Here is an 11,057-nt window from a genome sequence, read left to right on the forward strand (position 1 = left end):
CTTACCACTTAAGTACTTCAAAATTTTCCGGGGTGTTACAAAAACACAACCCACAATATGTCTATAGAGCCTCTAAATAAACTTGAGAATAATATGGAAATGCCGGTGACCAGGCCCTAGCTATACCTCAAAAAGATACTCAAATGTCGATACAAACATAAGGCCCCGATATAGAATAGGGCTCACCGAATCAGCTAAGAAGAGGGTACACCCATCAAGAACTTGAGCCACCTGCTGCGGAGCCACCTGCATCCATTAAAGATGCAGTATCCCCGACAAAAGGGACTTTAGTACATATGGAATACTACTAGTATGTAAAGCCAAATACCCTCACGTGGAATGGAATACCAACATAAAGGAAAGGAAACAAGGAAGCAGCGAGAAGATCAACAACGATTTAATGCCAAGTCAAAACATAATCAATTTTCCAATGCTCATCTACATTTTTAGTTGGGAGATCTTTAGCTACCGATCACCACCATGCACGTGGCATAGAGTCTGATCACTACTCAATCGGCTAAGCCTTCTCACCACGATGAATATGGATCGACATGGTAACGCAAATCAAATATAATGATAGGAATGACATACCACCATGTTCATGGCTTGGAGTTTGATCACCACTCGATCGACTAATCGTCTCACCCCAATGTATGCGGGTTTACATGGAAACACAATACCACCGTGTGTGTGACATAGTGTCCGATCACCGCTCGATCGGCCAAGCCGTCTCCACAGAATGTCATATGGGCGACATGGGAATAGAACTGAAGCTAGCAATAATCTCATCCCAATTAAGGGGAATAATCTCATCATAGTACTATGGAATTTGTCTCTCAATCATCTCCTACACCGGCACGTGTAGTTTTGGGTGTGGGCCTTTACAACCCACACTTCCTCGGTACCATAACGATACTCCCAAACACTTTTGTATATAAAGGAAATATAAATATATTTATACATATATTCATCTGATAGCCTTTCATATCATCTTTCAGTTCATTGGCACTCTTGGTCATACATGTAAATCTTTGTTCCTGCTATGATAGCCGCATCACGTATTTCACACTTTCATTCCTTTACTTCCAAGGATCATTATCATAAATATCAATATGTAGAACATTCGAGAAATCATAGCTTTAAATTCATGAATAATGAGTGCCTTAAACACATTGAATTTCTTCCGAAAGGGGATCATAATGATTGACAATCGAAACATGAGTTGAAATCATAAATAATTAATACATCATTTATCCTTGGAATACTTTTCCCAAAAGGGGAGCATGATATCTATAGTTTCCACTCATGAGTATATAAGAGCTCAAACCACAATAGAAATACTTACAAAGGAGAGCATGGTGATTTACAATTGAAACACGGATTCAAATCATAAGCATTAGTTACAGCCGTATTTGAACATTCTTCCCATGAAGGGGGATCATAATATGATAGGGGAAATTTGAATATGATTCGAGTACATAAGTATTTAGGTAAATCGACCATCGGAAGCAATCCGGAACAATAGCAATAGGAGTTTGAACAAACCATATTTGGAACTTACGAAGAACTCATGGATTCCGATTCTAGAAAAGAAGTTTAACCGACATACCTTGATTCAGCTCTTTAATGATAATAAAACCTCCCAGTACTCGTACAATTTCAATCTACATCAGCATAATACAATTGGATAAAATATTAGTAAATATTTCCAGGTTTTAGGTTATTTAGGCATTTTATCAAATACCTAGAGTGTATAGCATTCTACTACCTCTAGTAATGGCATTTCTTCATTCAACAATCCCTCCTTCCCATAAACAAGAGATACTACCACATCCTTTGTCTACTAACTGCCTTCTTTAGTATCATTATAATCATCAATGAACTCACATCCACCAAATCTTACTAATTAACTCATTAGAAAATCTCTACAACACCCAATTATTTAGGTAAGCACTTATGTCTTCCAATCACCATCCCATAAGTGCTAATACCTATTTTTGCTCATATATTCACTAACAATCCATGCATGTAGGAGTAAGCCTCTTGAAGAAATACAGGGTAAGACTACGTACGATAGACCCTTGTGGTCCGGCCCTTTCCTGGACCCCGCGTATAGCAGGAGCTTTAGTGCACTGGGCTGTCCTATATTCACTAACAATCCAAGCATGTAGGATTAAGGGTGAAGAATTACCTCTTGTAGTCCAAATCTTGAAAGACAACTTTTGGGGTGTTTTTGAGATTTTGAAAAATTCCTATGGAATCCAAGACAAAGCCCTATTGTATCTAGTGATTGAGAAGTGAAATCATCATAAAAACATACTTAAAACTCACCTTAAGTGTGTATTGGAAGCCTTGGTTGGATGGGTGATGGAGAGAAAAGCCGTAGCCTTGAAATTCATTTATTTTTCTCTCTCTCCGCTAATGTATTTATATATTACAGAGGACCTCGCGGGGGGCGCGCATCACGCGCACAACATGTGCTATCACAGTTCACGCAAAATTTCCTAGTGCAAGTTGAGCGTGCGTTACAGACTAAATGCGATGGTCTAGTCCTTGCCAACTCAATTTTCCTTCTGTGCGCGTTAGCGCCTAAACGCGTTGTTTTTGCAATTTCAACCAACTTTTCAAACTTTATGTTTTTACTTCCTTTTGCGATTTTGACATTCCCAACCACCTCAACTTGAATTATACATACATTATCATATTTCGATCACCTCTATCCCATTGTGTGGGTCCGCACAAATTTTGAGATTGACTCTATTACCCTCTAAAACATACATAAATAGCCCGAGTCAACTATGCAAATTTATAGGGCTTTATAGTTAATGGGCAACTATTGTGGTTGGAAGTTATTGCTATGAGTATCTGAGTTATGCGGTAAATTATGTGATTACATCTTGGGTTATGGTTATGGCTTGATACATCTTGTTTATACTTATACAGTATGTGGATGCAAGATTTGGGTCATTTAATGGATTTCAGATATTGGATATTAGATTCTAAGGTCTATTGGCTAAGATTGAAGTAAGGATCTTCAGTTAGGTTGTGTTTCCAGGCTTATATGGATTGGTGCAATGTGGGATCACCCACGGGTATGTGTATGGGGAGGTTATACGGTGATTTGATTGCTTTGGAACAACTTTTGGCTTGTTCGAGGACGAACGTATGGGGGAGAATGTAACGACCCGACCGGTGATTTTGAGCATTTGCATTTTGTTTGGTGTTTTAAAGTAATGGGTAGCTTCATACAATGCATTATGACTTGCGTGTATGGTCGTTTTTGGTCTTCGAGTTATTCGGAATTGATTTGGAAGAATGATTCTTAAATAGGAAGCTTTAAGTTGGAAGAGTTGACCAAGTTTGACTTTTGTGTATTTGGCCTCAGAGTGGAGTATGGATGGTTCTGTTAGGTCCGGATGGTGATTTTGGACTTTGACGTATGCCCGGATTTGCATTTGGATGTGTCAAAAAGGCTTTGGCGCTAATTGGCGAAAAATGGTACTTTGAAAGTTTGGAAAGTTCATAGGTTCGACCGGGAGTTGGCTTTCATGATATTAGGTTCGGATTGTTGTTCCGGGAGTTGGAATAGGTTTGTTATGTAATTTGGAACTTGTGTGCAAAATTTGAGATCATTCCGAGTTGATTTGATGAGGTTCAGCACGCGTTTTGGAAGTTAAAAGTTCAAAAGTTCATTAAGCTTGATTTGATGTGTGATTCATGGTTTTGATGTTATTATGTGTGATTTGAGGCCTCGAGTAGGTAAGTTGTATGTTTTGGGACTTGTTGGCATGTTCGGTCGTGGTCCTGAGGGGCTCGGGCGAGTTTCAAATTGGTTTCGGATCATTTTGGGCTATGTTGGCTTTGCTGAAGGTTCTGGTTCTGGTGTGTCCGCATCTGCAGAGAGATGGCGACAGATGCGAGCCTACAGATCCAGGTTTAATTATCGAAGAAGCGAAAAGGGAACGAGTTTGGGATCTTCGCAGATGCAGGAATATGGACGCATCTGCTGTTGCGCAGAAGCGATGGTTTGGGGCGCAGAAGCGAGATGGAGCACAGAAGCGGATTCCCGTGCACCTGTGATTGCGTAGAAGCAAAGAATGTCCGCAGGTGCGAGAAGTCGGCTATTTAGTAGTTTCCGCATAAGCAAAATTTGTGTGGCAGAAACGACGTCGTAGAAGCGGCTGGAGGTTCGCAGATGCGGAATGCCTAGGCAGATTGTATATATTTCGAGGGTTTGTTCATTTTATCACATTTTGAGTTGGGGAGCTCAGATTTGAGAGATTTTGGAGAGGATTTTAACTACTGGGATTAGGGTAAGTATTTTCTACTCGGATTTGATTATATTACATGATTCAATCTTCGATTTTGGCATTTGATTGATGATTAAAAGAGGAATTGGGGGGTTTTGTCTAAATTTTTCCAAAGTGAATATTTGAGATTTGAACATCGATTTGGAGTCGGATTTGAGTGAAAATAGTATGGTTGGACTCGTAATTGAATGATTTGTCAGAATTTGTGAGTTTTATAGGCTTCCAAGATGCGGGCTTGGGTTGACGTTTTGGTTGATTTCGAGAATTTGATTAAAGATTCGACCTTTATCACTTGGGTTAGTTTCCTTTGACATTATTTGATATTTTTGAGTTGCTTTTGGCTAGTTTTGAGCAATTCGGAGGTCGATTCACACGGGATGGAATTTCTAGAGTATTGTTTGGCTTGCTCGGTATTGGATTTGGCTTGCTCGAGGTAATAACATATCTAAACTTGGATTTGAGAGTAATTATATACCTGAGAACTGTGCTATTTGAGATGGGTTGGGATGACGAGCGTGTGTGCGTGCACCGAGGTATTCATGATTCGAGTAGTTCGTAGGCTATGATGTGCCTTGTGTTTCTATCATGCTTCTTGATATGTTCGATCAGGTTGCACGACGCAACAATTATATTGATATTGAGGTGACGTGTACGCCAAGCCCCACGTTGGGCAAAGCATTACTGATTTTGAGGCTACGCGTGCACCAGGCCATATTGGCTTATGATTAGCATTTAGGCAGGATCCCCCCCCCCCCCCGAAGTCTGACATGCCAGCAGTGGGCGCAGGCACAGTGCTTGGCACAGTGCTTTATATACATTATTTAGTGATGGGCATTTATGTCAGGCACACATACAGTGCTCAGCATTGATGTGTGTGATGGTGAGGGCCTTGGGCCAGGCATTGTGAGTGTGCTAAGTGTAGTTATTCTTAACGGTTTTACTATGATGATATTGATGATTTGACATGTATATTGACATGTTGGCATAGAGATGTATATTCCTCATACTAGACGGTAATATGATATTTGGTGATTTGACATGTATATTTGACATATAGGCATAGAGATGTATATAGATGTATATTCCTCATGCTTAACGACATATGATAATTGATGACTAGACATGTATATTGATATGTAGGCATAGAGATATACTTTCCTCATGCTAATTGGTAAGCGTAAATTCTTATTTGATGTTGTAGATTGGAAAAAAGAAGTTTTTTTGACAAACTCCTGTTTAGTTGATTTCGGTGGTAAGATTTGGACTTTGGCTATCATACTTGAAAAGTATGTCTATTTTTCCGTAATTGTGAACGAGCTGAGCATATATCTCTTGAGTTAATTACCTTTACTATTCTCATTATATTATTACGAGTTGTTATTGGCTAATGATGTGGGACTCCGACTATTTTTCGAGCTCGAAATTGCTTTCAACCTGAGGTTAGATTTGTTACTTATTGAGTACATGGGGTTGGTTGCACTCATACTACACTTCTTCACCTTGCGTGCAGATCTTGGAGCTGATGTTGTTGTGTATGATGGGTGCTGGCATTGAATATGTACCTGTTTTATGGATATAGTTTCCACTTGTCCTCGGTAGCTTTAGATTTTATAAATCTGTATATGTATATTTCGAACATATGATGTATTTATTTCGTATTAGCTTTGTAAAATCCAAGTCTTAGAAGCTCATGATTTGTATTACCAGTCCTTGGGTTATTGTATAGAGTTTCAGTTATTTCATTTATTGATACCTTATTATTTCAATATAGTTGTATTGATTGTTACCTGGCTTGTCTAGCGGGTTGGATTAGGTGCCATCATGACTGGTTGGATTTTGGGTCGTGATAGTAAGTATCTTGACTAACCTCAGTGAAGTAGTTATAAGGTTTTTAAAGTCAAAAGATACTCACTTTGCATAACCTGTGCAGCTCAATAACATGCGTAATACATAGAAGTATCCAAGAGACAGTCATAGAATCACGGATATCAATAAAGAGGTACACAACTAGGGTAAAGGTTATAAACAAGCTTTGCCAATTAAACAGATCAAGCAAATACCGCTTGCACCAACTCAGCACACAAAAGATACAAGCAACATGTAGTGTATGCTCAAACACTCATACATGAATGTAGAATGTCTGTATATAACAAGGATCCACTTCTATATCAATTTCTATATACCATGTTTAGGAACCTTTACATGAGTCCAACATATCAATGTATGATGATAACTCTCTTTTTTCATTAATCCGACACTCTCCAAGTGTCCAACAACTTATTAGCAAGTCTCATGCATATGTAAAATGCATCAACTAGCATATGTAAATGATATGCGTGGATAAAACATGTAAATACATGAATATGCACATAGAATCACTTGAATGGCCAAGCCTCCACCTTTATGCTCAATAACTGATCACATTGGATTCTCTCAACTGGCATGTATAGATGATATGCATGTATAAAGCATGTAAAAATGCATGAATATGCACAAACGGTCACTTGAATGGCCAATCTTCCAACTTAATGCTCAATAACTCATCACACAAGATCCCACATCACAATCAACCAGAAACTCGTCTGTCACGACCCAAAATCCAAATAGTCGTGATTACACTGAACCCAACCCGCTAGGTAAGCCAATTAGCAACAATAATCCAATTCATTGAGATTTACTGAGAAAATGTAATGATAATATAGCTGAACTTCTATACAAAGAATTCCCAAGGACTGGTAGTATAAATCATGAGCTTCTAAGATTTAGAGTTTTCAAGCTGGAATAAAATAAATACAATATTTATTTGAAATATACATGAACAGATTAATAATTCTAAAGCTACCAAGAACAAGAGGCAGCTATGATCGAAACGCAGGTACATCTTCAATGCTAGCTCCCGCCATACACAGCAATATCAGCATCCAATTCTGCACACAAGGTGCAGAAGTGTAATATGAGTATAACCTACCCCATATACTCAATAAGTAACAAATCTAACCTTAGGTTGAAAGTAGTGACGAGCTGGGACAAAGGTCAGAGTCCAACATCAATAGCCAACAACAACTCATAACAATATAATAAAAGTGGCACAAGAAATAACTCATAGATAAAATGCTCAGCTCATTCACAGTTCCGGAAAATAGGCATGCTTTTCAAGTATAACAGTGAAAACCCAAATCTTTTACTGAAATCACCAAAATGTGAGTAAATATGAAAAATTGTGATTTTCCCAAAAACTTTCAACAACAGGTAAGATGTTTCATTATCAAATGGCATGAGGAAAGTACATCTTTATGCCTACATGTCAATATGTATGTGAATTCATGAATGACGCAATACCATACAGCATGAGGAAAATGCATCTCTATACCTGTATATCAAGTGTGCATATCGAATGCAATGCAACACATTGATAAAACCATATGCATACTCTCAGAGTATCAATTCACTCAGTCCTCCCCGCCACACAATCCCCCCAATCACTCAGTCCTCGCAGTCACTCAGTCCTCCCAATCACTCGGCACTCGCTCTCGGCACTCGCACGCGGCACTCGGCACTCGGCACTCGGCTATCGCACTCAGTAGGTACATGCGCTCAATGTGGGTGTGCAGACTCCGGAGGGGCAGATCCTGCCCAAGCGCGAATATAAGCCAATCATGGCATAAATCAATAAAGCCTGTTGCGGTGTGCAGCCCATCCCATAAACATCCTCACAATCACGCCCTCGACCTCAATCAGTCATCAATCTCTCGGCCTCACAAATCTCATGTCGATCGACCCAAACAATAATAATATGATGTAAGACAAATGATAACAGAGACTGAGATATGATATGCAATGAATGAGTATGACTGAGTATGTAATTGCAATTTAAGCAAATAACTCAACAACAAAAATGACCTCGGTGGGTCCCAACAGGATAAGCATATAGCCTAAACATGATTTCTAACATGGATCACAGCTCAATTACAATAGCAAGTAGAAATATCATGGATAATGACAAGATTAGGTAACTACACGGTACCACAGAAATAACAGAATCATAATTCACATGGTGCACACCCACACACAGTCACCTAGCATGTGCATTATTTCAACACCAAACATATAAGACGTATATTCGGGGTTCATACCCTCAGCACCAAGTTTAGAAGCGTTACTTACCTCGAACAAGCCAAATCCAATACCGAGCAAGCCACACAATACTCTAGAAATGCCATCCCGCAGGCATCAACCTCCGAACGGCTCGAAACTAGCCAAACGCAACGCAAGAACATCAACTAATGCCTAAGAAAATAATTCCAAATGATAAAAATCGAATCTTTAATCAAAAGACCAAAGTCAACCAAAACGTCAAACCCGAGCCCGCACCTCAGAACCCGACAAAACTCACAAAATCCGACAACCCATTCAGTTACGAGTCCAACCATACTAGTTTCACTCAAATCCGACTCCGAATCGATGTTCAAAACTCAAAAATCACTTTATAAAATTTTAGACAAAAACCCCCAATTTCTCTTTTCCAATCATCAAACAAAACCCAAAAACGAGGATAGATTCATAAAATATAATCAAAACCGAGTAGAGAACACTTACCCCAATCCATATTGTGAAAATCTCTTCAAAAATCGTCTCAATCTGAGCTCCATAGCTCTAAATATGCAAAAATGGCTGAAACCTCCAAAATAGAGTACTTTCTAATCACTAGACGAATCAATGAATCGCAATCGCGGACATAACATCGCGATCACAAAGAAGAAAAATGCACTGCCCAGAATTACCCTAAGCGATTGCGGAACAACCTTCGCTATCGCAAAGAACAAACAACACTGCCTCCAACAATACGCTACGCGATCGCGAAAATACCCGTGCGAATGCGAAGCACACAGGCGACCAAGCTTCAGGATGCATCCCATCTTACGCGAACGCGTTGAAGAAATTCCAGATCCCAGTTTCTCATCTCTGCTCTACGCAATCGCGGTGCCCATCATATGAACGCGAACAGTAATACACACAGCCCTACGCGAATGCAACCATCCAATCGCGACCGCGATGAAGAAAAAGCCCCAGCTCCAGATTTCCTCTACGTGATCGCATGCCCATTTTCGCGATCGCGAAGGACAATTGATGCACCAGAAAACCAGCAGCAACCAGCAATGAAAACATGAAGAAAATTTTTCTGAAATCAATCCAAAACACGCCTGATCCCCTCGGGATCCCGTCCGAACATACCAACAAGTCCCATAGCCTAACACCGACCTATTCGAGGCTGAAAATCACGCATAACAACATCGAAATGACGAATCATACCTCAAATCAAACTTAATAAACTTTTGAACTTTCAACATCTAAAACTCGTGTCGAACCGTATCGAATCAACTCGGAATGAACTCAATTTTTGCACACAAGTCCCAAATGACATAATGACATAACGAAGATATTCCAATTCCTAGAACCACGATCCGAATCTGATATCCTCAAAGTCAACTCTCGGTCAAACTTATGAACATTTCAAACCTTCAAATTTCCAACTTTCGCCAATTAGTGCAGAAACCTTCTAAAAATATCCAAATGCAAATTCTGGCATACGCTCAAGTCCAAAATCATCATACGGCCCTAACAAAACCATCAAAACTCTGATCCGGGGTCAAATATACAAAAGTCAAGCTTGGTCAACTCTTCCAACTTTAAAGCTTCAATCATGAAATTCATTCTTCCAAATCAATTCTGAATAACCTGAAAACCAAAACCGACGATTCACACAAGTCATAATACATTTTACGATGTTGCTCAAGACTTCAAATAGCTGAACGGAATGCAAATGCTCAAAACGATCAGGCGGGTCATTACATTCTCCCCCACTTAAACATACGTTCGTCCTCGAATGTGCCAAGGGTCATTCCAAAGCCATCAAATTGCCGTGTAACCTTACAATGCACATACCCAGGGGTGATTCCACGTCACCCCAATCCATGTAATCCTAACAACACATCATTGAAAATGATTTTTCTCAACAAAAAAAAAAGAAAAAAACCCAAAAAAAATCCTTCTTGGTTCGTTTTGGATATAGGGTCTCCACTCCCTAGTTGATTTTATTTTAGACATAGGGTCTTCACTCCTTAGTTTATTTTTCCAACATAGGGTCTACACTCCCTAGTTGATTTTTATTTTAGACGTAAGGTCTCCACTCCCTAGTTGATTTTTATTTTAGACATAGGTTCTCCACTCCCTAGTCTTCTTTTCCAACATAGGGTCTCCATTCCCTACTTGATTTTTATTTTAGACATAGGGTCTCCACTCCTTAGTCTTCTTTTCCAACATAGGGTCTCCACTCCCTAGTTGATTTTATTTTTAGACATAGGGTCTCCACTCCCTAGTCTCCTTTCCAACATAGGGTATCCACTCCCTAGTTGATTTGATCTTAAATGCAGGGTACACCACTCCCTGATATCTTTGCCAATATAGGGTATACCATTCCCTGGCCACATTTTCCCAACATAAGGTACACCAATCCTTAGTTGAGATATCCTTTTGACAATAAAGGAACACCATTCAAAAAAAAAAAGAAATCATCATGATCTTTTCGAGGTACACCATTCCCGACTTTATATTGTTATTAATAAAGAAGTAGTTTAGAGTTTTGTTACAAATAACTCATGAAATTTTCCTAGTGAATATTGGGACAGAAAAATTTCGTTCGTTTGTTTGTTTTGGTGTCTGAGCAGGTTTTACCTCGGAGTCACAGGG

The sequence above is a fragment of the Nicotiana tabacum genome, chromosome 15 (assembly GCF_000715075.1).
Source record: "Nicotiana tabacum cultivar K326 chromosome 15, ASM71507v2, whole genome shotgun sequence".
NCBI lineage: Eukaryota > Viridiplantae > Streptophyta > Magnoliopsida > Solanales > Solanaceae > Nicotiana > Nicotiana tabacum.